Source organism: Crocuta crocuta, unplaced genomic scaffold, assembly GCF_008692635.1.
Source record: "Crocuta crocuta isolate KB4526 unplaced genomic scaffold, BGI_CrCroc_1.0 scaffold209, whole genome shotgun sequence".
Taxonomy (NCBI): Eukaryota; Metazoa; Chordata; class Mammalia; order Carnivora; family Hyaenidae; genus Crocuta; species Crocuta crocuta.
Window position 1 is genome coordinate 5,651,483 of NW_027551566.1, and position 27,915 is coordinate 5,679,397.

The following is a 27,915-nucleotide window of genomic DNA, read 5'->3' on the forward strand; positions in this document are numbered from 1 at the left end:
TGGCATTTCTTAGTGTTTAACTTTGTATCCTTAAATGAGACTTAGCAGCTTAAAATGCCATCCTTTCTCCCTCAGCTGGTACCTAGGAGGTGGGCTGTGAGTTGTACTGTTGTGAAATTGTTGGTGCATGAATATTTCCATGCTAGTCCGTCATTTTTACCCCCACGTTTATTAAGGTCTTAGTTCTGTAGCGACATATAATGATGGGTCTCCATCAGTCCTTGCTGAGGTTTCTCTCATCTCTTAGTTAGACAAAGCTTGTCTTCTTGGTAGACTTCTCTGGAGGGGCTCTCAGGAAAAACACTCCCTCAAAGCATGCATATACCAGGTTCATTCACTCTTTCTTTGAAGGTACTGCTCTGTTATTTTCTGGCTTTGAATGTTGATATTGAAGTCAGTTGCCAATCTGATTTGTTTTCCCCGTATAGGTGACTTGGTCTTTTTGACTGGCTGCCCAAAAGACCCTTCATCTTTAAAGTCCCTTGGTTTTCCAAGTGTATGTCTCGGTGTTTCCAGGCATAGGGTTTAGAGCAGGGGTCCACAAACTTTTTTTTTTTTAAATTTTTTTTTTTAAGGTTTTTTTAATTTATTTCTAGAGAGAGAGAGAGAGAGAGCGTGAGCAGGGGAGGGTCAGAGAGAGAGGGAGTCACAGACTGAAACAGGCTCCAGGCTCTGAGCTGGCAGTCAGCACAGAGCCCGACGCGGGGCTCGAACCCATGAACCGTGAGATCATGACCTAAGCGAAAGTTGGACGCTTAACCGACTAAGCCACCCAGGCGCCCCTCACAAACTTTTAACATAAAGGTCCAGAGAGTAAATGGTTTCAGATTTGTAGGCCAGGTATTCTCTGTCACAGCTACCAGCTCTGCTGTCATGGTGCTAAAGCAGCCAGAGACAGCACTTTCACAGATGCATGTGACTGGATTTGGCCAGGGGTCTCTGGTTTGCCAAACCCTGGTATAGAGAGTAGTGCCTTATTTCAGAGACCTTTGCTTGCAGTAGATTTCACATGTTTGATGTGTTCCATTGTTTTGGTTTTCTTGTTTGGATGGAGAAATGTATTTTGTTCCTTTAATTACTTGTTAAAATATCTTTCAGAGTGCCTCTGTGGCTCAGTCGGTTCAGCTCAGGTCATGATCTTGCAGTCCATGGGTTCGATCCCTGCATTCGGCTCTGTGCTGACAGCTCAGAGCCTGGAGCCTGCTTCAGATTCTGTGTCTCCCTCTTCTCTCTGCCGCTCCCTGGCTCGTTCTCTGTCACTCTCTCCCTCTCAAAAATAAATAAATGTTAAAATTATATATAAATATATATCTGTCACTTTTTGTCTTACCTATCTGCCGTTTGATCTTGGCTTCATTTTCAGAGCTTTTCTCATTTTTTCCATTCTTCACTGTGCTTTCTAGGCTCTCTGTTTTCTCGTGCATTCTGTGTACTTTAGTCTTCATTTCCTAATTACTTTTTTCTTTTTCTCCTCCCTGAGTGCTGTACATTTTCTTTTCCCTTCCTTCTATTGTGTAATCATGTCTTTGAATTCTTGGAATGTTCCACTGTAACTTTCTAGCTTTTGGGACTCTGTTTTTCTGGTGAATTTTATTATGCTTTTTTCTTATAGCAGATATGGCAGTTTTACTTGCCTTCCTCCCCCCCATTTGAATTATTTGTATTTTCCTGAAATATCTACTAGTCACAGAGGCCTGTGAGGGTAGAGGACTTAGGGCAGCACTTCTGGTTTCTCAGCATAGCATCTTCTCTGCGGCTGCTAGTGGAACAGGACAATTTCTTTGCTACGTGGCACTGGCTCTTTGCGTATTTTTCACTTTCCATGACTTTTCTTTTGGTCTCCCCCAGTGCTTCCTGCTCTACCCTGTTTGTTCTCAGACCTGGCTAGAGCTGTTCCCACAAAGGGTGAGCCTCTCTCCTTCTGGTGGTGAATATTTTTTGGCTGGTGTTTCCTTGGTCTGCTACTAATAAAGTCCCTTACCCCACTCCCATTCTTCCTGGTTATATTTTCTCCCTTGCATATGGTTGTTACCTCTTGTGCCATCGGTTCTCCTGGTACAGGTTTACCCTGCAGCAGGGCTACGTTATTTGAAATAACCTGTGCAATATTGGAAATAGGCATCAATAAAAGGTTCTGTTTATTCTTCTAGTTTGCTTTTCATGGTTTTTAGAAAAAGTGAATAATCCCCATAATTCCTACCTGAACCTGGATAGAGCCCATGTATTCCTTTTAAAATAGGTACACATGAGCTTATTTTTAAAATACAGAACATTAAGGTAAATGAAACCAAGGGTTGACAAAAAAAAAAAAAAAAAAGGCTCCTAAGGCTTTCTGTAGAGGGCTGTGGGAATGTTTTGTGTGCTTTCAGCTTGTAATCTTCAGCAGAACTAGATAGTGTGAACATAAGACAAGATTTGTTTAATAATTTCTTCCTCTCCTGATTTCTGGTTTGCCCAGTTCACAAGAGAGGGCTTTAAATGAACTTGACCAAGGTATTCTGAGAAACCATGAATTGTTTTTTTGACATGGTGGTATTTATTTCAGCATGATGGAAATGGCATAGTGATCCAAAGAGGGAGGCCTTCCAGTTACTTAGGAGAGAGATTTTGGGTCAGTTATGATTTATCAAGAATCACCATCAGTGTCCATTTAAACAGTGAGCGTAGTGCAGTTGTGTATGCCTCATAAACTTTCTGAGTGGCTAGAGGAGCTCCATTTCCCCCCCACCCTGTTCCTCATTATTCTATGAAATGTGTTTCCATGTCTCCCGAGTCTAGCAGCATCTTGCATTTGCTGCTATAAATGTCTCCCATCAGAAGGCCAAATAAGGAAGTTACAATTATAGAAATGTTTTCCCTAAAGACATTAGCCACATGAGATGCTAAATGACTTGCGCTATTTCAGTCTTTCTCATTTGTAGATTTTTTTCCCCCTCTGTGAGCTTGGAAGGCAGCTTGCAGAATATATGCTGACAAGTCTATTTTCTGTGAAATGTGGAAGAAACATTGAGATAGGGGTTGTGACTGACCCAAACGTGTCTGAGAATATGCAGGATTTAGAAGGTGACACTGCTGTCAGCGTGCTGCCCAGCGACCCCCTCCCACTCCCACATTACTTGTTGCTTCAAACAAATTGCAGTATTTTTTGGTGTGGAACATGGTAAGCTATAACCTGCTCACAAAATCCTACTTATTTCTCCGTCTCCAAAGAGTGGGCATGTTCAAGTGTCTTCAGGACTGAACTCCTGTCCGTCAGAATATAGATGTGAAATCGGTTTGTTTCCACATGTCCTGCGTCTCTTCCCATGGAAAGCTCAGCCCAGCCCCACATCGTTTGTGGAGCATATGCTGGGTACCAGGTTCTGTTAGGTGCTGGGATTACAAACCTGAGTGTGATGCTGTCCTCGTTCTCAGAGAACTCAGCCTAGGGAGAGTGACAGCGCATACTTAACAGTGCCATCAACGGGGAACAACAGTAATGAAGCGCGTCTAATGTAGGGAGCTTGAGCAGAGGAAGAGCCTGTTGGGGGTGTGCGTGTGATGGCAGACATGGGCACAGTGGTCTCAGATCCTCTTTGGCTCTCCTGTCCTCTCTCTGCCTCATGCTGGGAAAGTTTCTGCAGTAGAACTTGACCAACTTTAAACCAATAAATCCAGTAGGTTGATACTTTAAACTGGAAAGACATATTTCCTTTGTGAGCTATGTTAGCAAACAGCTATAAAATTGGAAGAGATTAAAACTCGAACACAACTAAATTTTACCATGGATTAATACTGAAGTAGCCTGGGTTGTATTTAGAATTAAAACAAAAAATCCATTTCCCCTTTCTTTACCATGGCCAGTGTTGTTCCTCAGTATATCAGTTAAACACTTGCTCTTCTGGAAAGTAGAATTATCATTCTTTTCTTTTTCCTCTTAATTATTTCAACTTTCTTCTAGTATTTATGCTGTTCATTCTCATTCTTATTAGAAACTGTGTTTTTGGTTCGCCTTCATGTCCCATGGTGTTTTGTTCCTGGAGGGACTCAGTGAATGTTTGTTGAACCAAATTGTGTGAACTGGGTTCAGTTTTAGCAGCTATTTTCCTAGTAATTACCTCACCCATCTGCCATCCATTTTACTGTTGCTGATGTAATGAGAGGTTTTAATATCCTACTATTAATAATTCTGTTTAATATACCTTTCAATTTTGACATTTGCATTCTGCTTTATAACCTTATTTCCAACAATTAGTAAGAGTCTTTATTTTGAAAAGAAGTTTTATTGTAGTTGACACACAGTGTTATGTTAGTTTCAGGTGTAGGACATAGTGATTGGAAGAGTCTGTATGTTATGCTGTGCTCCCCACAAGTGCGGCCACCATACCTATTGCTAGTGACTACATTCCCTGTGCTGTATTTATTCTTGTGACTTCCTCGTTCTGTAATTGGACACCTGAATCTCCCACTGCCCTTTGCCCATTTTATCCATGCCCCACCCCTCTATTTGAAATGGTTTCACTGCTTACTGTCCCCCATGACCACTTCCACTCTTGGGTGCTTAGTTTACATCATCTCTTACTTACCTCAAAGTAATTGTTTCAGAGTGAGTTTGCAGATCATCTTTTGTTGCTTGTGATACTTTGGCAGGTGGAAAGTCATGTGGGTACAGAATTCTTTTTGGTTTTGAGTTTTTCCCCTTCCAAAACTGTGAATGTCACTTACATTTTGGATTCTGTATTGCTAAGGGAAATTCTTAAGTCATCCCAATATTTTTTCCATTGTAACTATTCTTCTTTTATCTTGATACTTACAGGTTTTTTAATTTTACATTTTAGTTTTGTTTTATTTTATTATTTAATATTTTTTAGAGAGCACGCACACTTGAGTAGAGGGGGTTGGGGAAAGGGGAGAGAGAGAGAGGAGAGAGGAGAGAGGAGAGAGAGGAGAGAGAGAGAGAGAGAGAGAGAGAATCTTAAGCAGGTTCCACGTTCAGTGTGGAGCTGGATGCAGGGCTCAATCTCAAGACCCTGGGATGGTGACCTGAGCCAAAATTAAAAGTTAGACACTTAACCTACTGAGCCACCCAGGCTCCCTTACATTTTGATATTTAATAGACTTCCTCCTCCTCCTCTTTCTTCTTTTTTTGTCTTCCTCCTCAGAGATTTTTTTCCCTCATCAGATGCTGGCCTCATTTCAGGTTTTCTTTCCATTGTTTCTTCGTAGCTCTCTCTCATCTCTTCTCTTCCACGGGAGGACCTGTTTCCTTTCATTTAGATTGTCCGTTTCCTTCCGGTTTGTTGCTTATTTATCCCCACCTGTTTTCATCCCTTCTTTCTGGACACTTGGCATTCTATGACTGCGTCCCTTGTTCTCTGCCTCACTCATCTGTTTATTTGGAGTACAAGTTATGTTCTTTCCTCTTTTTAAAAAAAATTTTTTTTCAATGTTTATTCATTTCTGAGAGACAGAGTACAAGCAGAGGTGGAGCAGAGAGAGGGAGACACAGAATTGGAAGCAGACTTCAGGCTGTGAGCTATCAGCACAGAGTCTGATATGGGGCTCGAACTCATGAACTGTGAGATGATGACCTGGGCCGAAGCCAGCCGCCCAACTGACTGAGCCACCCAGGGGCCCCTGTTCTTTCCTCTTTTGATACAGAAATTAATTCTGAGTTTGTACTCACCTCTCTGCTGTTTCAGCTCTGTGTCTTTCAGTTCTCTCTCCCTCCCCACCCCCCCCTTTTTAGGTCACATATTCTTAGATTAGCTTCTATTTCTTATTGTAAACAGAATAGAGCAAAATACTTTATTTCTGGTATCTCAGACTGTCCTGGAGAGTCCCTCTTGTGTGCTATTGTCACTTATTGTTTAAGTTACTAGTGGCTGTTGCCTATTGCTTTGTGGTCAGTGAGGACCATTGATGTCTTTTAACATTGTTGATTTTGTGGTTACTTGTGTTTGGGATCCTTGTTAGAATTCTTCGCCAGGTCACAAGCTGAAGGGCTGGTCTAGGTGGGCTGTGCTTTGCCAGATTCTTGGTATCTTCTGGTCATTTGTCTAGCTCAGCTTGCTTTTCTGACAAGGGATAGTCTGTTGCCATCATATTTTATGGGATTACTTGAAGATTTAGTCATAAGAAATAGAAACATTTGTATTTTTTTAATCTTGGCATACACGCAGCATGAGAAACATCTTAATAGGACACTGTATGGGCCCCTCTCGTCCTTCTCCCCTCCCTGTTCCCTCCACCATGTGCCAGGATACAGTGTGCAGTGGCTTGTGCCTTCCGTCCTGGCTGTGAGTGACAGTTGATGTAGAAAGAACACTAGCAAGGGATGATGAAATAGTCTAGGCTACTTCAGAAAGGCAGTTCTTCCTGCAGAGAATTGGCACCAGGGATATGGAAAGGCATGGGAAGGCACCTTTCTGGCTGACCTCGCTGTTTTTCCTCAAACACTCACCTATCTATGGTTTTACTATAAGAGTATCTCTTAGGATGTGGCCCATTATCACCAGTATTACTAAATGCCAAAATATTTGTTTGGTTCTACTGAGTTCTGTTTTTATCAGAGTTTCAGTATGGACCTAATTGAGATTACGTCAGTTGCCACTGGTTTTGGGAGTTGCCGTCATAAACCAGAAATACTTACTAGAGCCTTTAACTTGCTTTTAGCTTGGGGTGGACATTCCCAATAGACTTCTCCAGTATAAGTCTCTAGCACAGCTCTTCTCTCCCCAGTGAGATTGCAGGCCATCCTCTAGGACCTTTCACCCCTCTTCTCATGATTAGTGAAGTTGGAGGCGGGTCTCTGATCTCAGTTCAAGAAGGTGATCAACAATGTTGGAATATTTTTCACATTGGAATATGTCTCTGTGATTTGTTCCTTAGCTGCAACTCCCTCCAACTGTCTAATTTAAGGGTAGACTTTTTAGATCATAGAATGGGAAGGAAGAATGAAGAGATGTTCTAAGTAGTCCACATCTAATGAAAATCAGATAAGCCCCTAAAGAGAGGTATTAAACTCTTTCCTCTTTTCCTGTTTTCAAGTGCAGTCCATGATTTGAAGGATTTAAAGTGCTCACTTAGTTTGCAGGGGAGCATTCATTTCATGTTTGAGTGTCTGCGCTGTGTTGGGGCTCTGAAAACCACGTTAAAAAAGACAGGTTCTTGTTCTTAAGAGGTGATGAGGGAATCAAGTTGGTGAATATGAGTGGATTTAGTCCAGTTGTGGGGGGTGATTTCTTTTGAGTCCTAATATTTTCTCAGGTTCATCTCAAAGTTTTATATAGGAGCACTTACTGTTCAGTGTGTAAAGTCTTCAGAAATCCACTCTTTGCTACCTAGCTTGCCTACTGATGTTTTAAGGTGAAATTGATACAATACCTAGGATTTAAAGAGTATGGTCTCTAGAAATTAAATGAACATTTCCCGTGTTTAGCAGTTGGAATCCATGGACTTTCTAGGTGATTGAAGTCTGGCAGCTATTTTATATGTGTGTGTGTGTGTGTGTGTGTGTGTGTGTGTATAATTTTGAATTAAGGGTATAGTCTATTTGAAGGAATTGTTCTAATTTGGTAGATTTCCGTTACTTAACATTTCTATATTTTAATTGGCCTAATAAAGCCTAAATTGACGACATTATCATGGCATATGAGGATGCAGTCGTAAATGTTCCCGTAGGGAAGTGTTAATGGAATCAAGATGGTGCAGGAGAGCTCGCCACCCGGTTCACTTGCAGCCTCGAGGTTCGCAGTGACATTTTAAAAATGTCTACTGAAGCCAGTCAGTCGGTTCATTAGATTAATTAAAGTACAAACTAACCCCAATCTGGTGTTTTGATAGCGGCCACAGGGCTGTTGAAGTTGCAATCGGCCTGTGTTTGACAGCACTGTCATTAAAACCGCAATGGAATCACCTCTATAGTTTCTCCTAAACTTCTGAATTTACCTTTTTAACAAAGAAGTGGACTTTCAGCATCCCTAATTTTTTTTCTCAATGTTTAACTGATGTGTAAGGGTAAATCTGGGTTTTATTAAAGGTGACAGACTCCTGTCTCTTGTCTCATCTCTCCTGCTCCTTGTGGGGTACTTGTGACATCAAGGCAGCAACAACAGGCTTCCACCCTCCCACAGGCTGTCCATTCTGGCAGAGTCAGGCAGGAAGAGGAGGTCATCCACACCATCAGTGGTCACATGCAGGTTTTTTCTTTCTTAAATTTTAATCCATTATGCACCGAAACATCTGTAAAATACAATAATAAAAATGAATTAATAGAATACCAAAATGGAAAATAAGATAGAAAAAAATACAAGTCCCCCAGTTAGTTAACAGATGTGTAGTACTGCTTTCCAGTGTACAATATAGTAGTTCAACACTTCTGTACATCACCCAGTGCTCATCACAACAGGTGCCCTCCTTAATCCTCATCACATTTTACCCATCGTCCCACCTACCTCCCCTCTGGTAACCATCAGTTTGCCCTCTATAGTTAAGAGTCTGGTTTTGGGTTTGCCTCTCTCTCTCTCTCTCTCTCTCTCTCTCTCTCTCTCCCTCTCTCCCTCTCCCTCGCCCTCCCTCCCTCTCCCTCTTCCCCTCCCTCCCTCCTTCCTTTCCTCCTTTGTCCTTCTCCCTCTCTCCCCCTCCTTCCCTTTCTTTTCCCTTTGCTTGTGTGTTTTGGTTCTCAAATTCCACATATGAGTGAAATCATATGGTATTAGTTTTTCTCTGACTGGCTTATTTTGTTTAGCATAATATTCTCTAGCTCCATTGATGTTGCAAATGGCAAGATTTCATTCTTTCTTTTTATATAGCTGAGTAATATTTCTATTATATATATGTATATCACATCTTCTTTATCCATTCCTCAGTTGATGAACACTTAGGCCATTTCCATAATTTGGCTATTGTAGGTAATGCTGCTATAAACATCTGAGTACATGTATCATTTTGAATTAGTTATTTTTGTATCCTTTGGGTAAATACCTAGTAGTACAATTGCTGGATTGGAGGGTAGTTCTATTTTTAACTTTTTGAGGAGCCTCCATACTGTTTCCCAGAGTGTTGGTTCCCACCAACAGTGCAAGAGGATTTCCCATTCTCCACATTCTCAGCACCTGTTGTTTCTTGTGTTGTTGAGTTTAGTCATTCTGACAGGTGTGAGGGGATAGCTCATTGTAGTTCTGGTTTACATTTCCCTAATGATAAGTGATATTGAGCATCTTCTAATGTGTCTGTTGGCCATCTGAATGTCTTCTTTGTAGAAATGTCTTCATGGGGTGCCTGGGTGGCTCAGCTGGTTGAGTGTCCAACTTCGGCTCAGGTCATGATCTCACAGTCTGTGGGTTCGAGCCCTGTGTCGGGCTCTGTGCTGACAGCTCAGAGCCTGGAGCCTGCTTCAGATTTTGTGTCTCCCTCTCTTTCTCTCTGCCTACCCCAGTCACTCTCTATCTCTGTCTCTCAAAATGAAATAAAGACATTAAAAAAAAAAAAAAGAAATGTCTATTCATATCTTCTCGTTCTTTAATTGTATTATTTATTTTTGGGGGAGGTGTTAGGTTTTATGTGTTCTTTATGTGTTTTGGATACTGTTTATTGGGTATGTCATGTGCAAATATCTTCTTTCTTCTTTCATTCTGAAGGTTGCCTTTTAGTTTTGTTGATTGTTTCCTTCGTTGTGCAGAAACTTTTTATTTTGATGTAGTCCCAAGAGATTTTTTTTTTTTTTGCTTTTGTTTCCCTTGCCTCAGGAGACATAGCTAGGAAGAAGTTGCTATGGCAGATGTCAAAGAAGTTACTGTCCATGTGCTCTTCTAGGATTTTTATGGTTTTACATCTCACATTTGGATCTTTAATCCATTTTGAATTTACTTTAGCATATGATGCAAGAAAGTGGTTCAGTTTCATTCTTTTGCATATTTGCAGATGACATGATACTATATATAGAAAACTTGAAAGACTCCACCCAAAGCTGCTAGAACTGATGAATGAATTCAGTAAGGTCACAGGATACAAAATCAATGTACAGAATCTGTTGCATTTCTATATACCAATAATGAAGTAGCAGAAAGAGAAATGAAAGAATCAATCTCATTTACAATTGTACCAGAAACCATAAGATACCTAAGAATCAACCTAACCAATGAGGTAAAAGAACTGTACTCTGAAAACTATAAAACACTGATGAAAGAAATTGAAATGACATAAAGAAATGAAAAGACATTCCATGCTCATGTATTAGAAGAGCAAATATTGTTAAAATGTCTAACCTATCTAAAGCAATACACACACTTGATGCAATCCCTGTCAAAATACCAACAGCATTTTTCATTTTTCAGAGCTAGAACAGACAATCCTAAAATTTGTGTGGAACCACAAAAAGACCCTGAATCACCAAAGTAATCTTGTAAAAGAAAAGCAAAGCTGGAGGCGTCACAATTCTGGGCATCAAATTATATTGCAAAGCTGTAGTAATCAAAACAGTATGGCGCTGGCACACAAATAGACACGTATATCAGTGGAACAGAATAGAAAACTCAAAAGTGAACCCACAATTATATGGTCAGTTAATCTTCGACAAAGCAAGAAAGAATATCCAATGGGGAAAAAAACTGTCTCTTCAACAAATGGTGTTGGCAAAACTGGATAACAACATGCAAGTCCCAATATTTTATTATTCGATTCAGTGCTCATGAAATTACTCTAATTGCTCTTGAAGTTTCTGAATACTTGCATTTAATTTCTGTAGTTAATTGTGCATTGGTAGCAAGGAGACCTCAACTCTGACTCACTGTGTTACCACGTAAGCACCTGTGATTTTGTGAAGAAGGACCTGACACTCATTCTCCCCTGCAAGTGCTGACATGGGCAAAAATTTGACAGGACATTGAAGCCCTCATTTTCAGTAAAGGACTGTCAAAACTGCTTCTTGGTTGTGATGTTTGAGAAGACTTGAAACTCTAAGCCATTTGTGACTTCTGTTTGTTATTCAAATTGCCCACTTAAAAGTGTATTTAAATTAGTTCTTGTAAAGTTCTTGGTTGGATTGACTTCACATTGAAGGGGGTATACACACACATACAAATGAATACATACACACATGTATGTACAAATATACGTCTGCAATAAGAATGAAAGAATAAATATATGTGTGTATTATTTACTCATTCTTATCTCCCCCTCAACCTCTAATAAATAATAGAGCCTATTATTTATAGGCTAATAGGTCTAATAATATTAACACCCTGTCTGGTTGGTCCCTGGGAATAGGAGGTTTTTGGCCACAATTTAGTGTAGAATCTAGCTCATTTAGAGCCCAAGTCCCCAGGAAGGTTTTTGTATTGCTTCTGATGTGTAATGAGAAGCAATTATGAATGTCTGTCCATTCCCTCATTCAGCACTGAGAGGTTCATTGTCCATGTGGTGTTACTCATCTCAGCACTGTTGGCAATAGCCAGTGATTGAAAGATTCTGAGAGCCACTTAAATGCCCATGAATAGAAGACAGGTTAAATAAATTAGAGTGTATTCACACAATGGAATTGTTTATAACTTTATAAAACCTGAAGAAGCTCTTCATATACTGATATAGAATGAGCTCCAGAAATACTAAGTGGGGACAGAGAGAGAGAGAGAAGAGGGAGGGAGGAAGGGATGGGGGAGAGAGAGAAACAAGGCTCAGAATGGTATGCACTATGCACTGTTACAGGGAGGAGAGGCAAAATGACAATAATGTGCTCACTGTGCCCGTGTCTCTGCACAATTTCAGAGACCTCTAGGGAAGGGTCCTGGTTGTCTCCCGTGTAGGAGCTGGATGAAGTATACTCCTTTTGTATGGTTTGAATTTTTATTCTGTGTATATATGTATCAGTGATCGAAAACAAAAGTAGTTGAGATGACACAATCTGATGATAATTTTAAAAACAGATCTGAGGCCATCAACATTAAGACTGTTTGGGCTTGCGTCTCAAGGTTGCGTCCAAGATGATTGCTCCATTGCAGGGGAGAGAAATATTTTTCTAAAAGCTGTTTAGCCTGTTAGGAAATAATTGGGTGTTGTAACAATGAAGATGTAAATGCATAACACTTGTTGAACTCTTGCTTGGTCCCAGGCACTGTTGTAATGCACTGGATGCTTTGTGCATACCATCTTGTTTAGACTCAGTTCATTTGATCTTAGCCAAAAGGGCAAGAAGCGATTAAACTCAGTTTAAATTAAATAAGATATAAATTCAGTTGATATAAGTACCCTGGTTTCTACTTTCAAAAACAGAGGGGGCAAGGTTAAGAACTCAGCTAAGGTGAAAGTTATATATGTATAGGAGCCCAGGATTGAGTCCGGGAAGGGGGATTACAGAGCCTTGCCTCTCCTGACCAGGCCAGTGTGGAGTGCCTGTCAATAGAAAGTGTAAAAAGCCCTGACACCCAGAATTCTCAACTTTAGCAACTGAATTCTGGGGAGAGTACCCAAGTACTGTGCAGAACAGAACACAGCACAGCATTTATTGAGTCCTGGGTCTGTAGTAAATGATACAAAGAAGACTCTGTGCTGTATTGTCCTTGCTCAAAATAAACAATAACAAAAATATCAGAAGAAAAAAGCTAGTTTCCAAAAGGAGAATCTTTAGACTGGATGGATAACCTTTATTCCCACTGATGTTATTATTTGCCACATCTTATAAGCACCCATAGTATTCATCAGACAACGATGATATACCTACTGTGTGTGCCAGAAACCACAGGTAAGGAAAGGTGTACGCATAATCTCAACCTCAGTTAAATACCATGGGAGTGAGTATACCTGGGTAAATACTTGTTTTCTTCACTGGGCACATAGCAGTATGTTAATTATGAAGCACAGCGTTGCAGGGTTCTGGTGGGAGGGATCCACAAAGCTAGCAAAGCCATCCTTTGTTTTGATTGATGAATGTCATGGATTGTTGTTATTGCTCCTGTTCTGCATAATCTTCCATTTATACATAATTTTATGCATAAAATGGATGAAGAGAGTATAAAACCTTTTCCTATTCTCTGTGCCAGGTGAACATCCTTCATTAATTGTGTGTTGAAGTAAGAGATGGGGTGGGATGATCAAACCCTCTAATCCACTGAGAACAGTGCCCCCTTAACACATTACCAGGAGTAATGCTGCGTTAAAGCAGGAAGGATGGAGGGATGAAGGAGAGGAGGAGGAGGGACAGAAGCAAAGGAAGGAGGAAGGATTGTTGAGAATATTTTTAGGATAGGCCTGATGAGAGTTCCAACATATTCCTGCAACTGAATATTTCTTCAGATATTTTGCTATATTTTTCTTTACTGGTAGAAAATAAACTTCATAGAAAAAAATGGAGTTAATTTTCCTAATGGGGAAAAAACTTAGTTTTAACTACTATTTGTTCTGTAAAACTTAAGATTTTAAGTGTCTCAGAAGAAAAAAAATAACTTTTTAAAGTTGCAAATACCTTCATGTAGTAAACTACTCTTTCTTCTTTGTTTTGTGGGAGGCAGAGTGGGTGACCCTAGATTCCTGCTCCCTGCTGTGCACACATTATCTGACCCCTCCCGTCACGTGCAGGTAAGACCTGTAAATATGGCAGGATGTCACCCTCATGATTATGTTACATATACAAGGCACTGTCACAGCAGACTAGAGAGATTCTCCTGCTGGCTTTGAAGAAATGAGAGGTCCTATTGTTGAGGGCCCTTGGCTAGGACCTGAGGAGCTAACTTGTGGGTGCGTACAGCCAACAGAAACCAATAGGGGCTTCCATCCTGCGACTGTAAGGAACTAAATTCTACCAACTTCAATGGAACTGAATGAAAGAGAGCCCTGAGTCTCAGATGAGACCACAGTCCTGACTGACATCTGGACTGTAACCCTGTGAGACCCCAAACAAAACAGTTAACCCGTGTCCCAAATCCTGGCCCATAGAAGATGAAACATAATCAATTTGATTATTTAAAACCACTAACTTTGTGGTAAGTTGTTAAGCAGCAACAGAAAACTAATAGTTTTATTTATTTTTATTTTTTATTTTAATTTTATTTTTTTTACAAATAGTTTATTCTCAAGTTGGTTTCCATATAACACCCCGTTCTCATCCCCGCAAGTGCCCTCCTCCATGCTCATCTCCTCCCTCCCCCCCCACACCCATCAGTCCTCAGTTTGTTCTCAGTATTTTTTTTGAAGTTTTATTTATTGGGGCACCTGGGTGGCTTACTTGGTTAAGTGTCTGGCTTTAGCACAGGTCGTATCTCAAGGTTCATGAGTTCAAGCCCCCATTGGGCTGTCCATGCAGAGCCTGCTTCATAGCCTCTGTCCTCGTCTCTTTCTGCCCCTCCCCCACTTATTCCCTTTCTCTCTCTCAAAACCAAACATTAAAAAATTTTTAGTTAACAAAATGTTTTATTTATTTATATTGAGGGAGAGAGAGAACACAAGTAGGGGAGGGGCAGAGAAAGAAGGAGAGAGAGGATCCCAAGCAGACTCTGTGCTATCAGCATGTAGCCTGATACCACGCTCAAACTCACAAACTGTGAGATCATGACCTGAGCCAAAGTCCAGAGTCAGACCTTTAACCAACTGAGTCACACAGGCACCCCAAAAAACTAATAGCTTTAAAGTTTATGTATACTTTGGTTTTTCATCTTTTACAAAATTGCCCAGGGTGATAGTTTAATCAGTGGAAGGAATTCCCTTCCTGATTGTTCAGAGTCCGCGTTATCCCTCACTATTGTGAGTGAGGCATTTGCTCTAAGTTTCTGCTTTCTGGGCTACAAAAGTTTACCCCTTAGAGCAAAGAAATGCAAGTTACCCATTTGTTTCTTTTTGTTTTTGTTTTGTTTTTTAATGTTTTATTTATTTCTGAGAGAGTGTGTGTGTGAGATAGAGAGAGAGAGAGAGAGAGATCAATCAGGGGAGGGTCAGAGAGAGAGGGAGACACAGAATCTGAAACAGGATCCAAGCTCTGAGCTGGCTGTCAGCACAGAGCCTGACATGGGGCTCGAATCTACGAACTGTGAGATCATGACCTGAGCCGAAGTTGGACGCTTAACCAACTGAGCCACACAGATGCCCCACAAATTACTCATTTGGCATGGACTTTTCTTCATAAAATAGATAACACACTTCCCCATCATCTTAAATACAGCATAGCAGTGCTTAAAATTTTTCATGGCAGGATTTGTTCCTGCTGTTGATCTGAAGAATGAAAGAATTTCTGGAAAGGGAGGTGATACCTTGGCAGGGACAGAAAATAGCCTAGCCTCAGGCATGGCACCTTTGAAGAATGCTCCCTCCTGGCTTGGCAGGGTGGGGTGATTAAAACCACAACCAGTTAAGAGGCGACATGTGAGAGTTTGCTGTGTTGTAACGGAAGCCTCAGTGTTCCTAATGACCCAGACATCATCATGAAACTTGAGTCAGTGTGATGCCCCATTCAGGGATGTTTTGAGGCCACAGTTAGACCTGTGCTCTTTGGTGCTACATCACAGAAGTCACCATTATCCTGATTTCTAGCTGCATAGACTATTGTGCCTGTGTTTGAACCTTAGCCACATGGATTGTTGCATCTTTTTTCTCGTCTGTCAGGCTTCTTTCCTCCACATTAGGTTTGTGATACTCATCCTTGATATTTTCTGTGGCTGCTGTTCATGCATTTTCATTACTCCATTGTCTGAATAAAGGGCAGTTTACCCATTGTGCTCTTAACGGGCATTTGGATAGTTCGCTGGGGTTTTGTGGGAGTATTTGGAACGGTGCCGTCGTGAACGTTTCCGAGCATGTCTTTTAGGGAACACCTGTATGCGTTTCCATGGTGCGGAGGTCAGCAGGATACTTCAGTGGAGGGCTAGGTAGTAAACAGTCCCCTCCTTGTACACTGTATTGCCAGTGGACTGTATTGCCAGTGTCGCACCTGCGGTGAGAAAGCAGCCATAGACATTGTGTAAATGAATGAACACAGGAATATGTCTTTCAATAAAACTTTGTTTACAGACAATGAAACTTAAATTGCGTTTTCATATGTCATGAAATACAATTCCTTTTTTTTTTTTCCTTCTCAACCATCTAAAAATGTCAGAATCATCCCTGACTCACAACTGTGTACAGAACCAGGCAGCTGGCTTGATTCGGCCTTCAGGGGAGTTGGCTGACCCTTGGTGCAGGGTGTGTACCTAAGGGGGAGTGCCGGGTCACGTGGTATATGTAGTAGAAGACCCTGCCTATTTTCCAGAGTGGGTCTCTCCAGGCTCTTACAACGTGTAAATAGTTTTTTTGTTATGAATGAAGCATGTGGATTTTAGAGTTTGGGCTTTGTGATGGCTCAGGAAAGTGCTGTTTCCTTCCTTTTGAGTCCTGATGGGTTGTGATTTGAGAAGTTAGATGTTGAGATAAGCAGCTGGCACTGCCCTTATTAAGAGAAGTGATTGGAATATGTAATTGGACAGCGTTACATGTGTACCTTTTATTTCGTTTATTGCTTTTACTATTAACAGACCAGATAGGAAACACAATTTAATTTTTATTTTGAATTTCATGTTTCCTTGAATGGCTCTGTAACCTTAGCCACACATGCTTATTTGTAAAAAGCTTTCAAATGTAATTTCTCTTTTTAAAATGGATTACATTTCTTTTTTTAATAAACTATTGGGGCCGTGTGCAGTCAGCATTCAAAATTATATTTGGGTTTTTGAAAGCCCTCCACTTGCATAATTTGAGTGAATGTGCCCTGTTGATTTACTGGGCAGTTTATCTTGCTAAAGGTATATTAATAATGTTTCAAAGTGTAATGTATCACTTACAGGAATACTTGTGTAAAATATTGTTGGCCATGAGAGTATTTATAAGAACCAAGACATATATTTATATTCCTGCTAAATTGATTGGGGGAGGAGGAGCTGGTCTTTTGGGATTGGTGCTCATATCAAGTGTTGTGATGTAAATGACCTGAACCCCCAAAGGGACAGGATTTGAGTGTCACTCCTTTTGAACAGGATTAACTCCTTGGTTTCCTAGAGGATAGTTTATCTAATTATCCATGGAGTGCCAGGGTCACATCCCTTTGCGCCGGGCGTCCTTGCTGTTCTTAAGTTTACTGCACAGGCGGGGCGGAAACTCGCCTCTGTGCTGAGTGTGCTCCTGCGGGCCCTCACTGCTCATAGTGTAGGCAGCGGTCTGAACAGTGTGATTCATTAGACTGATTTGGTTTTAGTGTTTGCGGTGGATACAGGTTAGTAGAAGGAAGAGGGTTATGCTCTCCCTTCTCTGTTAAAGGCAGGTTTTATTACTAACTAGGAGACAGAATGAGCCCATTCATTTGGGGTTAGGTCTTCAGTGACTCACCAACATGTCTGGAGTGTATACTTTCCAGAAGGAAATCTTGAGAACCCAGAAGTGTGTCCCTGTCTTTAACTTTTCCTCTGTCTCTTCTTTGTCTCCTCCTTTCTTAGTTTTCTAAGTCCCCTTCGGGTCATGATCGGTTCACGTGGCTAAGAAACAAATGAAATCTGTAACATGGAGTCCAGGAATTAAGCCCCTCCCTTCTTTTAGCTATTAGAGAAGACCTCCTACGACTTTTTCCCCCGTATGCTCTCCCATTTTTGTGTGAAAGAGTGATAAGAAAGCAGCTGACAAAAATAAATAAATAAATAAATAAATAAATAAATAGTGAACTGGAGGGTCTTTGNTTTTCATTTCCTTCAGATATATGCAAAGAAGTGGAATTGCTGGATCAGATAGTAGTCCTATTTTTAATTTTTTTGAGGAACTTCTGTATTATTTCCCATAGTGCCTGCACCAGTTTACACTTGTATGAGCAATGCATAAGGGTACCTTTTTCTTCGCATCTTTGGCAATACTTGTTTCTTCTTGTGTTTTTGATGACAGCCATTCCGACAAATGTGAGGTGATCTCTCATTGTGGTTTTGATTGGCATTTTCCTGATGATGAGTGATGTTAGCATCTTTTCTTTCACGTGCCTGTTGACCATCTGTATGTCTTCTTTGGAGAAATGTTTACTTCCATACTGTGTCCATTTTTTTATTCCTATTTTTGTTGTTGCTTTTGTTGTTACTGGATTGTTATCAAGTTCTTTATATATTTTGGGTATTAACCCCTTATAAGGTTTGCAACATTTTCTCACATTCAGTAGTTTGCCTTTTCATTTTGTTGATTGTTTCTTTTATTGTGCCAAAAGACTTTTGAGATTCATGTAGTCCCACTTTTTTGTTTGTCTTGCTTTTGTTGCCTTAGCTTTTGGTGTCAAATCCAAAAAAAAAAAAAATCCTTGCCAAGATTTGAGGAGCTTACTCTGTATGTTTTCTTCTAGGAGTTTTATGGTTTCAGGTCTTATATACAATCCTTTAATCCATTTTAAGGTTGATTTTTGTGTATGGTGTATGATAGTGGTCCAAGTTTCATTCTTGTGCATGGGGCTGTCCAATTTTCCCAGCACCATTTATTAAAGAGACTATACTTTTTTCCTTTGTATATTCTTGTCCAGATGGGTTTATTTCAGGCCTCTCTATTCTATTCTGTTGATTCATGTGTCTGCTTTTATGCGAATAACCTACTGTCTTCTTTACTATGCCTTTGTAATATGGGTTGATATTAAGACGTTCGATTATGGCCTCCAATACTACATTGAGTAAAAGTGGGAGGAGTGGGTGTCCTTCTCTTATTCCTGATCTTAGAGAGAAAACTTTCAGTTTTTGCCGTTGAGTATGATGTTATCTGTGGGCAGGTTTTCCTCACTGAGGCTTTTGGAGGAATGGTCTCTTGGCTTTCATTTTTGGAGGATGAGATTTTGTTTTCTCATTTAGAGTTCCAGCTTCAGAACATTGTATAACATACGATAAAAACGCAATAAGATAATAGCCTTGGAGATATACATAAGATTAAGTGAAATATATTTTAAATAATATAAATTGAAATACAGTGTTTAAAATTTTTTACATGAAAATATGTCCCTATATTGAAAAATTATTACATGCATTATTTTGCTTACAAGTGTGTTTAGTATAGAAAATTTGGGGGCATCTGAGGACTTGGTCGGTTAGGTGTCCAACTTTGGTATCTGATTTTGACTCACGTCTTGATCTCACGGTATGTGAGTTTGAGCCCTGCATCAGGCTCTCTGTTCTCAGCATAGAGCCCTCTTCGGATTCTTGTTCTGTCTGCCCCTTCCCTGCTTGCATGTGTGCTTTTTCTCTCTCAAACATTAAAAAAATTGAAATTTAAAAAAGTATAAAGAAAAAAATAGCCAGATATAATTTGTTTTTATGTTGTAGTATTGCATGAGATGTGGGTCACATTCAGTCTCTCCTTGTCTTTTCTGTCTTTCTCATATATATTTATTGTACTTCTTACGTATTCCAAATAGGTACATAAACATGACACACATACACACACAGACATACACACACACCTCTGCTATGGATGGAATTGTTTCCTTCTGAAATTCATTATGTTGAAGCACTAACCCCCAATGCAACTGTATTTGGATATAGAGCCTTTAAAGAGTAATTAAGGTTAAATGAGGTCATCAGGTTGGGGTCCTAATCCAGTAGGACTGCTGGCCTCACAGTAAAAGGAAGAAAGAGAAGTCTGTCTGTCTGCCATTGCTTGCATGCTCAAAAGGAAGGCCATGTGAGGACAAGGGGAGGTGGTGGCTTTGGCAAGCCACAGGTGGAGGCCTCAGAATGAAATTTGCTTTGCTGGGACCTTGATCTTAGACTTCACAGCCTCTAGAACCATGAAAAATAAGTTTCTATTGTTTAAGCCACTCATTCTTTGGCATTTTGTTACTGCAGCCTGACATGACTAACAGACACGTAAAAACACACACACGAATCATACATATACGGAGACCCACACATTTTAAACAGAAATCGAAATCATTTTCTATGTAATCTAATGCAGTTTTTTTTTTCTGATTACCATTAGCATGAATCACACTGTGATATATATTTTTGTTCTAATATATGCCACTTGCTTTTCCATATTAAGTCAGCTGAGACTAGTTGAGCTTTTTGTGTTGTGATGTAAAGCTTCATTTTGTTTTAAACATGGCCGCTATATAGTGATATGTTGAACCTGTTGAGATGTGAAGCGTCTTTCATGAGTGACATAACTGAGGTTACTCAAATGAGCAGTAGTGCCAGAGGTAGACAGTCACAAGGGCAGGTGTAAAACCTAGGGAGGATGAGGGTTTCTGGGCAGGCTTTGGAGGACTGCATAAGGAGGTGTGACAGGATGCATTTTAGAGAACCTCAGTTCTGAATTCAGCTGTGTAGTTTCAGCAAATGATGCAGTCTCCTTCAGGCTCACTTCTCCTGTCTCTAAATCTGGATGGAGCTTGGTAGGAGCAGCTGCTTAACAGAGGTGTTCTGAAATTCAGCTGGGAAGCTCTTGATGCACCCTTGTCCTTGACATTGGTGGGTGCCTACATGGAGCCCTGCTTTCTTTTCCGGCTCTGGACCATTCCCCCCATGAATGGTCTATCTGCGGGATAGCTGTGTGCCAGGTCAGGGAGGAGAAACCATGTGCCTCTGGCTTTTGCCTTTATAAAGTGGATCTGCTGATACTGATTCCCTTGAAGAAAGGATGTTGAATTAATTTATTACAGTAGTCCCCCCTTTTCTTCACTTTCACTTTCCACAGTTTCTGTTACCTACCATCAACTGTGGTCCAGAAGCAGATGATCTTCCTCTTTGACATATTGTCAGAATGTCAGTAGTAGCCCAACGCTGCATCACAACCCCTGCGTCAGTCACCTGACATCTCATCAGGAAGGCATTTTAACATCTCATGTCATCACAAGGGGAAATATGAGTGCAGTACAATAAGATATTTTGAGAGAGAAAGACCACATTCACAAAACTTTTACTACAGCATGTTCTTATATACTTGTTCTGTTTTATAATTATTGTTGTTAACTCTTACCATGCCTGTTTAATAAATGAAACTTTATCATAGGTACATATATATTGGGGAAAAAAACAGTGTACATAAGGTTCAGTACTGTCTGTGGTTTCAGGCATCTGCAGATAGTACCAAACCGTTGATACGGAGGCACGTCAGTTTCCGTGTGGCCCTGTGTGCTATTTGTTGGCATGTGACGCTGCGTTATTCAGTGACACTCAGGAGGAAGGATGTGGCATGCATGACTAAACATTCCTAGCCCATCAGCGTCCAGCTTGAACCAGTGGAGTTGAATTTTGCTACAACTCTGAAAGTCTGTGCAGATTCCTCATGGACAAGATTTTTGTCGGATAAAATATTATTTGGAATAATTCTGTCCATGTACCAAGACCTTTAAATTTTTTGGTGAAACTGACATGCTAGTTGTGAATTTTGGGGTTTTGTTTACTTTTCTTATTTTGGTTAATGCCAATTATTTATGCTAATGGAGGTTAGCAAAGATATGGATGTTAATGATAATAGCTACCATCTGTAATCCGGATAAGTAGATACAGATAAATCTATTTAAAGATTAACAGATGGATACACAGATACAATATATAACATTGATATATCCAGATTAGATACAATGAAATAGAGATATAGATAATATATAAGGGGGGTATCTGTTTTATTCACTCCTTCATCCCTAGCATATACTAGCATCTTGCAAGTAGCAGTTCATTAAATATTAGTTGAATGAATTGTAGAAGCAGCTAAATGGAGGATGCAGAGGGGATGCAAATTGATAAACTGTAGCACTTGGTAAATCCTCAAAGTGGGCCCCAAACAAAGGTGTCAGTCATACGGGGGAATATAGAAAATTATGGCACAATCCCAGATGTGAAATACCTGGGAGCTTAAAAAAATACTCATGCTGGGGTACCTGGGTAGCATGGTCGGTTAAGCATCATCTCTTGATTTTGGCTCAGGTCATGATCTCACGGTTCGTGAGATGGAGCCTTTCATTGGGCTGACTGTGCTGACAGTGCAGAGCCTGCTTGGGATTCTCTCTCTCTCTCTCTCTCTCTCTCTCTCTTTCGTTTTCTGTCTCATTTTCTCTCTCTTTTAAAAGTCCCTTGGGTGATCTGCTGGTCCAGCAGGAGAAACAACCATAAACAGATGCTAATGTCTGTCAGTAATCTGTACTTGACTAGATCTGAGTGGTTAGGCTGCTTAACTGTGGCCAGTACAAGAGAGGGTCCACTGTGGATCTGAGTAGGCTCTAAATATTTCCCACAGCAAGGGGAACGATGGGATAAGATTCAGACAGAGGAAGAGACTGCAAGGCTATCCCAAGCAGACATTATAGAGCAAAGGCTAGAAGGTGGATGTGAGCGTGACATTTTCTGTGGGTAAGAAAACAAGAGTAAATCAGCTTTACTCGACCAAAGTGTAAGGCAGATGTCAGAGTGAAGCTTTCTAGGTTATGACATGCCACTTAAAGTGACCTTTTCACTTAGGTTTCCTACCTGTGTTCAAATTTGTGTTCTACAGAAATGCCCTTGTAGCAAGCACCTTCTGGTCAGCCCTCCTGAGTCTTTTAGGCTTCCATTTAGGTCAGACAAACTAACGTACTTGTGATCACAAGATGTCGCTCTACTTAAAAAGTCTAGTTAAATATTAATATGGGGAAATTTGCTCTTGCATATTTTCACACGTAATTTGTTTAATTGGTATTATGCATTTTGCATAATTTAAATACCAACATCTGGGTGATTTGCTCAGCCAGCAGAGGACCGCTTCATCAGAAAGATCTATACAGCATCGTCTCTGAACTGCCTGCCAAGAGTTAGTTGTTTGGCGTTTAAATAAAGAATGTTTTCTGTAGTGGGAAGTGTAGTGGAAATTGAACTGCCCCAAGAGTTTCTGTTCATTAAAAGCGCAATATTAATTCTATTTACTGATAGGGGCTGACTGCCAGTAATGCCAGGAAATTTAAGTTTGTTAGCGCCATGGAGTAGGTGGTGGCCAGATTCTTCTCTTCCTGTTTCTGCCCTGGTGAGTCTGGGACTGTTCACCATCTGTTCTAAATGTGTTTCTTTCGACTACAGGTACTTTCATGTGGATTGTTTCGAAGTCCTGTAAAAAGCAAGGTTTTTACATTTCTGCTCTAACTTTCCTGATGTAATAGGTGCCAATCTGATATCAGCACCATGATGCTGGAGGTAGAGATGTGTTGCACACTTCTTAAATCATTTATGATGGCAGCCTTTTAGAATCAAACCTTCACATTTAAGCAAGATTCCCTTATAAGTTTGACTTATTCTGGCCATTTGAAGTATTCTTTTGAAGTTCAAGAATTGCTTTTGCCTAGGGAGGAGCATAAAAATAGGACTGATCAGAGATAGTCTCAGCCCCAGAATCAGAAGTCATGATAATGTTAAGTAGTTTGGCTCTCACTGATCCCATCCTGAGTTCTCTATCTCTGGGCCTAAATTGTCCTAGACCCACCATTTGCTTTCTGGAGAGGCAGACACACAGTAATGTAATTTTGGTAGCCTTGAGTGCTCTGAAAATCTTAAGCCCAGTAGAGTGATAGAATATATGCCTGGGAGTAGGGGAATGGAATCTAGTAGGGCGTAAACTTAATCTGAGTGGGGACCTTCTCCATTTACTCACTGGTGTCTTTGATTTTGAGAGAGCAGGCAGCATGTATGGTAAGAGCTGATTGACAGGAAGGGACAAGCCACAAAGATGTCAGGAGAGAATGTTCCTGGCAGAGAGAATAGCATGTGCAAAGGCTCTGCAGTGGGAATGAGGAGGCATTATGGCTGGAAGCATTGTGAGTCAAGTGGAGAGTGGAGGGCGACGAGGTTGGAGAGGTGCACCAGGGCCAGATGAAGAGAGACATTGGGGTCATTTTATTGTAAATGCATGTAAACCATCATAGGGTTTTATGCATGACCTCTTGTGTTTGGAAAAAGTGACTCTGGCTCATATGCAGAATAGATCATAGGATGGCAAAAGAGGAAGCAGAAGGACCAATGGAGGATGTCAGAGACTCCAGGTAGGATATGGTGGTAGCCAGATCAGGTCAGTAGCAGTGGAGACAGAAAGCTGTGGATGATTCAGACTTTGTTGTGCAGGTAGAGCTGATGGACCTACTGATGGTCTAGCTAGGGGATTTGAGGCACAGAGAAGGATCAAGGGTGGCTTCTAGGTTGACCCACTTGATTCTTCCTTTCTTCTGTTTTTGTTTTGTTTTGTTTTGTTTTGTTTCCCAAGCCATGGATTGCTAATTCTGCCTTCCGACCTGAACCTCCTCCTTCCTGGAGCCTCATTCTGATTAAAGCTGATCGCCAGTCCTCCCTTGATTCTAGGTCTGTGGTTATGTGTCAGTTTTCAGTTATGGTAGATTTCCAGTCCCTTATTAACTTCCACAGACTGTTCTTGTGTGTGTGTGTGTGTGTAAATCAGAATATGATTCAAAGAGCATAATGAACTAGAGATCTCACAAGAAGGATTACATATGACCAATAGCCTTGTAGGGTCATAGAACATGCTGTTAGCCACCCAGTATTATTTTTATTCACTTCTCTCTCACATTCTCTCCAGGAACACAGCACAAATAAACAGTTATTTCCTGAAGGAATGTGAAGGAGATTCATACCTCTCTTCATCATAGCCTTACTCAGGCTGCATGAACAAAGAGTGAAAGAACACAGGATGATAGTTGAGGGCCGTTCACATGCACAGCTTCATTGATATCCTGGTCACCTTGGCACTGTTTCCTTTCTCTGTTAGAGAGATTTCCTTCTGTGTGCAGAAGAACATATAAGAAATAGTAGCTTTTGCGTGAATGTCAGCTTGTGGGGTACTTCCAGGATTTCAGAGCTAGTTAGTTTGTGCTGCCAATGACGGTTTATCATTTTTATATTATAAAAGAATCATGTAAATTACCTGAGAACACTCACTAGTCAAATTGGTGAGTGTCACCAGTACCCACTTGCTGAGCTGTCTGCAAAATATTACTAGTAAATGTCAGGATTTTTTTTTCCCCTAGCAGTAAAAATCTTTTGGATATTTATCAGATATTTGCAACTCTTGCAAGCTCTCCAGTTTTCTTATGTCTCATTAGGAAGAATATGTAAAATAGTTGAGAAGGATGTTTAAAGGTCAGTCCATCTGCACTGATTGCACAGAGTGTATCTACCTCTGCAGTGTCCTTTTTAGTCCCGCTTTCCTGTTTCCTCTGTTCCCATTCTTCCTGCACATCCCTGCCAGATTCATCTTCTAAAGTATCAGCCCATTCCTGTTTTCAAAATTCTCAATGGCTTCCTCTTTTCTGAATCAAATAATAACCCATCTACCTGGCTTTCCAGTCCATTTTTCTAGGTTTAGCAGGTAAAGTGAATTTCCGGGGGTCCCTTGGTGATATACCCATGTTTGCTGTTTCCATATCTTTACTCACGGAGTCCTCCAAATCTGGAGTACCCTTTATTTTCTTCCTTTTTGTAAGCTGCTGAATCCTATTCTATAAGAAAGAGGCATTTGGAGATGACATCACAGTTTCAAAGATGGGAGGAAATAATAAAAAGCAAAGCAAGTACCCCATGCTGTAGCAGAAATACCACTGTGAACTCACTAATACAGAACAGATGACAAAGTCACAAGCTGGCTGCCGAGGAAGAGGGAGACAGTTGTGAGACAGCGTTCCTAATCTTAAGGAATTAAAAAAAATTTTTTTAAATGTTTATTATTTTTGAGAGAGAGAGAGAGAGAGAGCGTGCACAAGTGGGGGGGGAGAGAGAGAGAGAGAGAGAGAGAGAGGGAGAGGGAGAGGGAGGACACAGAATCCGAAGCAGGTTCCAGGCTCTGAGCTGTCAGCACAGAGCCTGATGTAGGGCTTGAGGCCATGAACCATGAGATCATGACCTGAGCAAAAGTGGGATGCTTAACCGACCGAGCCGCCCAGGCGCCCCTGAATCAGAGGGCATTCTAAAAACCCTTTCTGGAGCCCTCCACTTTGGGGAGATCCAAACTGATTTCCTTGTTCTTATATGAGGAGCCATAGGAGTAGCTGGTGGTGGTCACTGGAGAAGTGAAAAGCAGAGCTGATTCTCTTTGCAAGTGAAGGCCTGGTGACATGGTGAGGGACCTGGGAGCAGGCTTCCCCTTAGGAGTGGGATCTCTTCTCAAACAGGAGGAAGGAGCACAGTAGAGGATATATCATGTCCTTTGCTAAGAGTGGGCAGAGCCCTGGAATTCAAACAGAGTCTCTAGGGTGTTTTGTTTGAAATGTGACTCTCTCATTCCATCTGGCAGGGAAAAGTGATAGAACGCAGGCTATTCAGTCTTTGAACTTGACAAGATCACAGGAACGGCAGGACGGGTCGAGGAGTTGCCTGTTGTGTGTTAGAGCATACACACCTGAGCATACGCAAGATGAGAGAAAAAGGGTAATTCTAGAAACACAGTTGTAGTGAGGGATGGGTGGACAGATGGACAGACAGACAGAAAGAAAAAAAGGTATGTAGCATGCAAAAATGAAAGGTCCAGATCTAGATGAAAACATCCCTCAACGCGTAGAAGGGAGTTCTTGACAATTGTTTCATTCTGTGGAACTAAAGCTAGTGAGAAATGTGAAGTCAGTAAACAAAACAAGATGATAATAAAAAGCAGAATGAGGTTGGGGGACAAAAAGAAGAGATTGCAGACCTAAAGAAAGAGTGTGAGGTCCAAAACAACATCCAGTATAGCACTAATACATAAAATTAGAAATTCCAAGGGAAAGAATAGACGCCATTGAAATCAAATTACTAAAAGAGTAAAGGCTTAATAATCTCAGTAAACACAAATGAAATACTCATAGTGTGAAGTAACCAGAGGCTAAAATATAACGAAGACAAAGACAGTGTAATATAAGGATAATTGGTATCCCTGAAGTAGACCGTCAGCAAATGAAACAAAATGCGGTAGAAAACAAGGCAGTTTTTGTGTAATGAAGAAATAAACAAAGGAACTGGGTGTGCAGGTTAGTATTGTATTCCAGGAAAATTTGGAGTACAGATGCTTCGGTACTGAAATCTATTTTAATAAAGCTATTGGATTTCAGAGATAAAGGAGAAGTTCTTCATATCCCCCTCCTCCCCCGGGCAGAAAACCCAGGGACTAAAAGTCAGTCTAGCTTTGTGTTTTCTCAGAATAGCTCTCAGTTTCTGAACATAGTGAAGCTGGGTCTTCAGCATTCTGAGGGTAAGGAAGTATGACCCAACAGTGGCCCAAATGAACACAGCTAAGGTGTCATGCAGGTATGAGGGCGGGAGGCAGATATTTTCAAACACATACAAACTTGAGTAAGAGTGCTTAAAATCAAAGCACATATGAAAAATGTACGTACGCAGCACCATTGAACCTCTAAATATGCTTCATGACGTTTTAATTTAGAAGGATATTGTAGGAAATCGCTCTCGTAGTGAAGGGACATTTGGTTGAAATTCAACAAATACTTCAGTTTCTTTTCCTTTTGTTAAATTCACATAAAGTCACATGCGGTTTTTTGTAATGAAAAAAGTAGCTTTGCTAGAGGCTAATTTTATTTTTTATAAAAGTCTTCCTGTCTGCCTGGCTTCCTCCCTCCCTCTTTACACACACCGTGGGAAACGTGTCGTTCCCTCTCATCTTCTGCTAAGTGTTGTAGGCAAGTTGGCAGAAATTAAGTGCACTTTATACTGTGAGGCAACTCTACAAGATTCCACTAGTGAAACGCATAATTCTCCATAGACTACATTTCCTCAAAAAAAGGATTCTGACATTTAATTTTTGGCTGTTGAAAAACAATCCACTTAAAATCACTTACTCCCTACCATGGCAGATAATCAGCACTTACTGAGTGACTACTGTGTGCCCACTGCAGCTGTATGCACCTGACATAGTCAGTGTGAGGTGTGACAGTTTCTATTCTTAGCTCTGATTTAGGTGGGACAGACACATCACCAGTTTTCCTAGTATTTCCCAAATGAGATCCAGCTCTCA

At 40.7% G+C, this 27,915-nt stretch overlaps 1 protein-coding gene across 1 annotated transcript in view; it reads left to right on the plus strand.

The window, feature by feature from the left end:
• The window catches only part of KIF16B (kinesin family member 16B), a 290,249-nt gene that overhangs the window by 108,675 nt on the left and 153,659 nt on the right, over positions 1-27,915 (plus strand). The window lies entirely within an intron of this gene.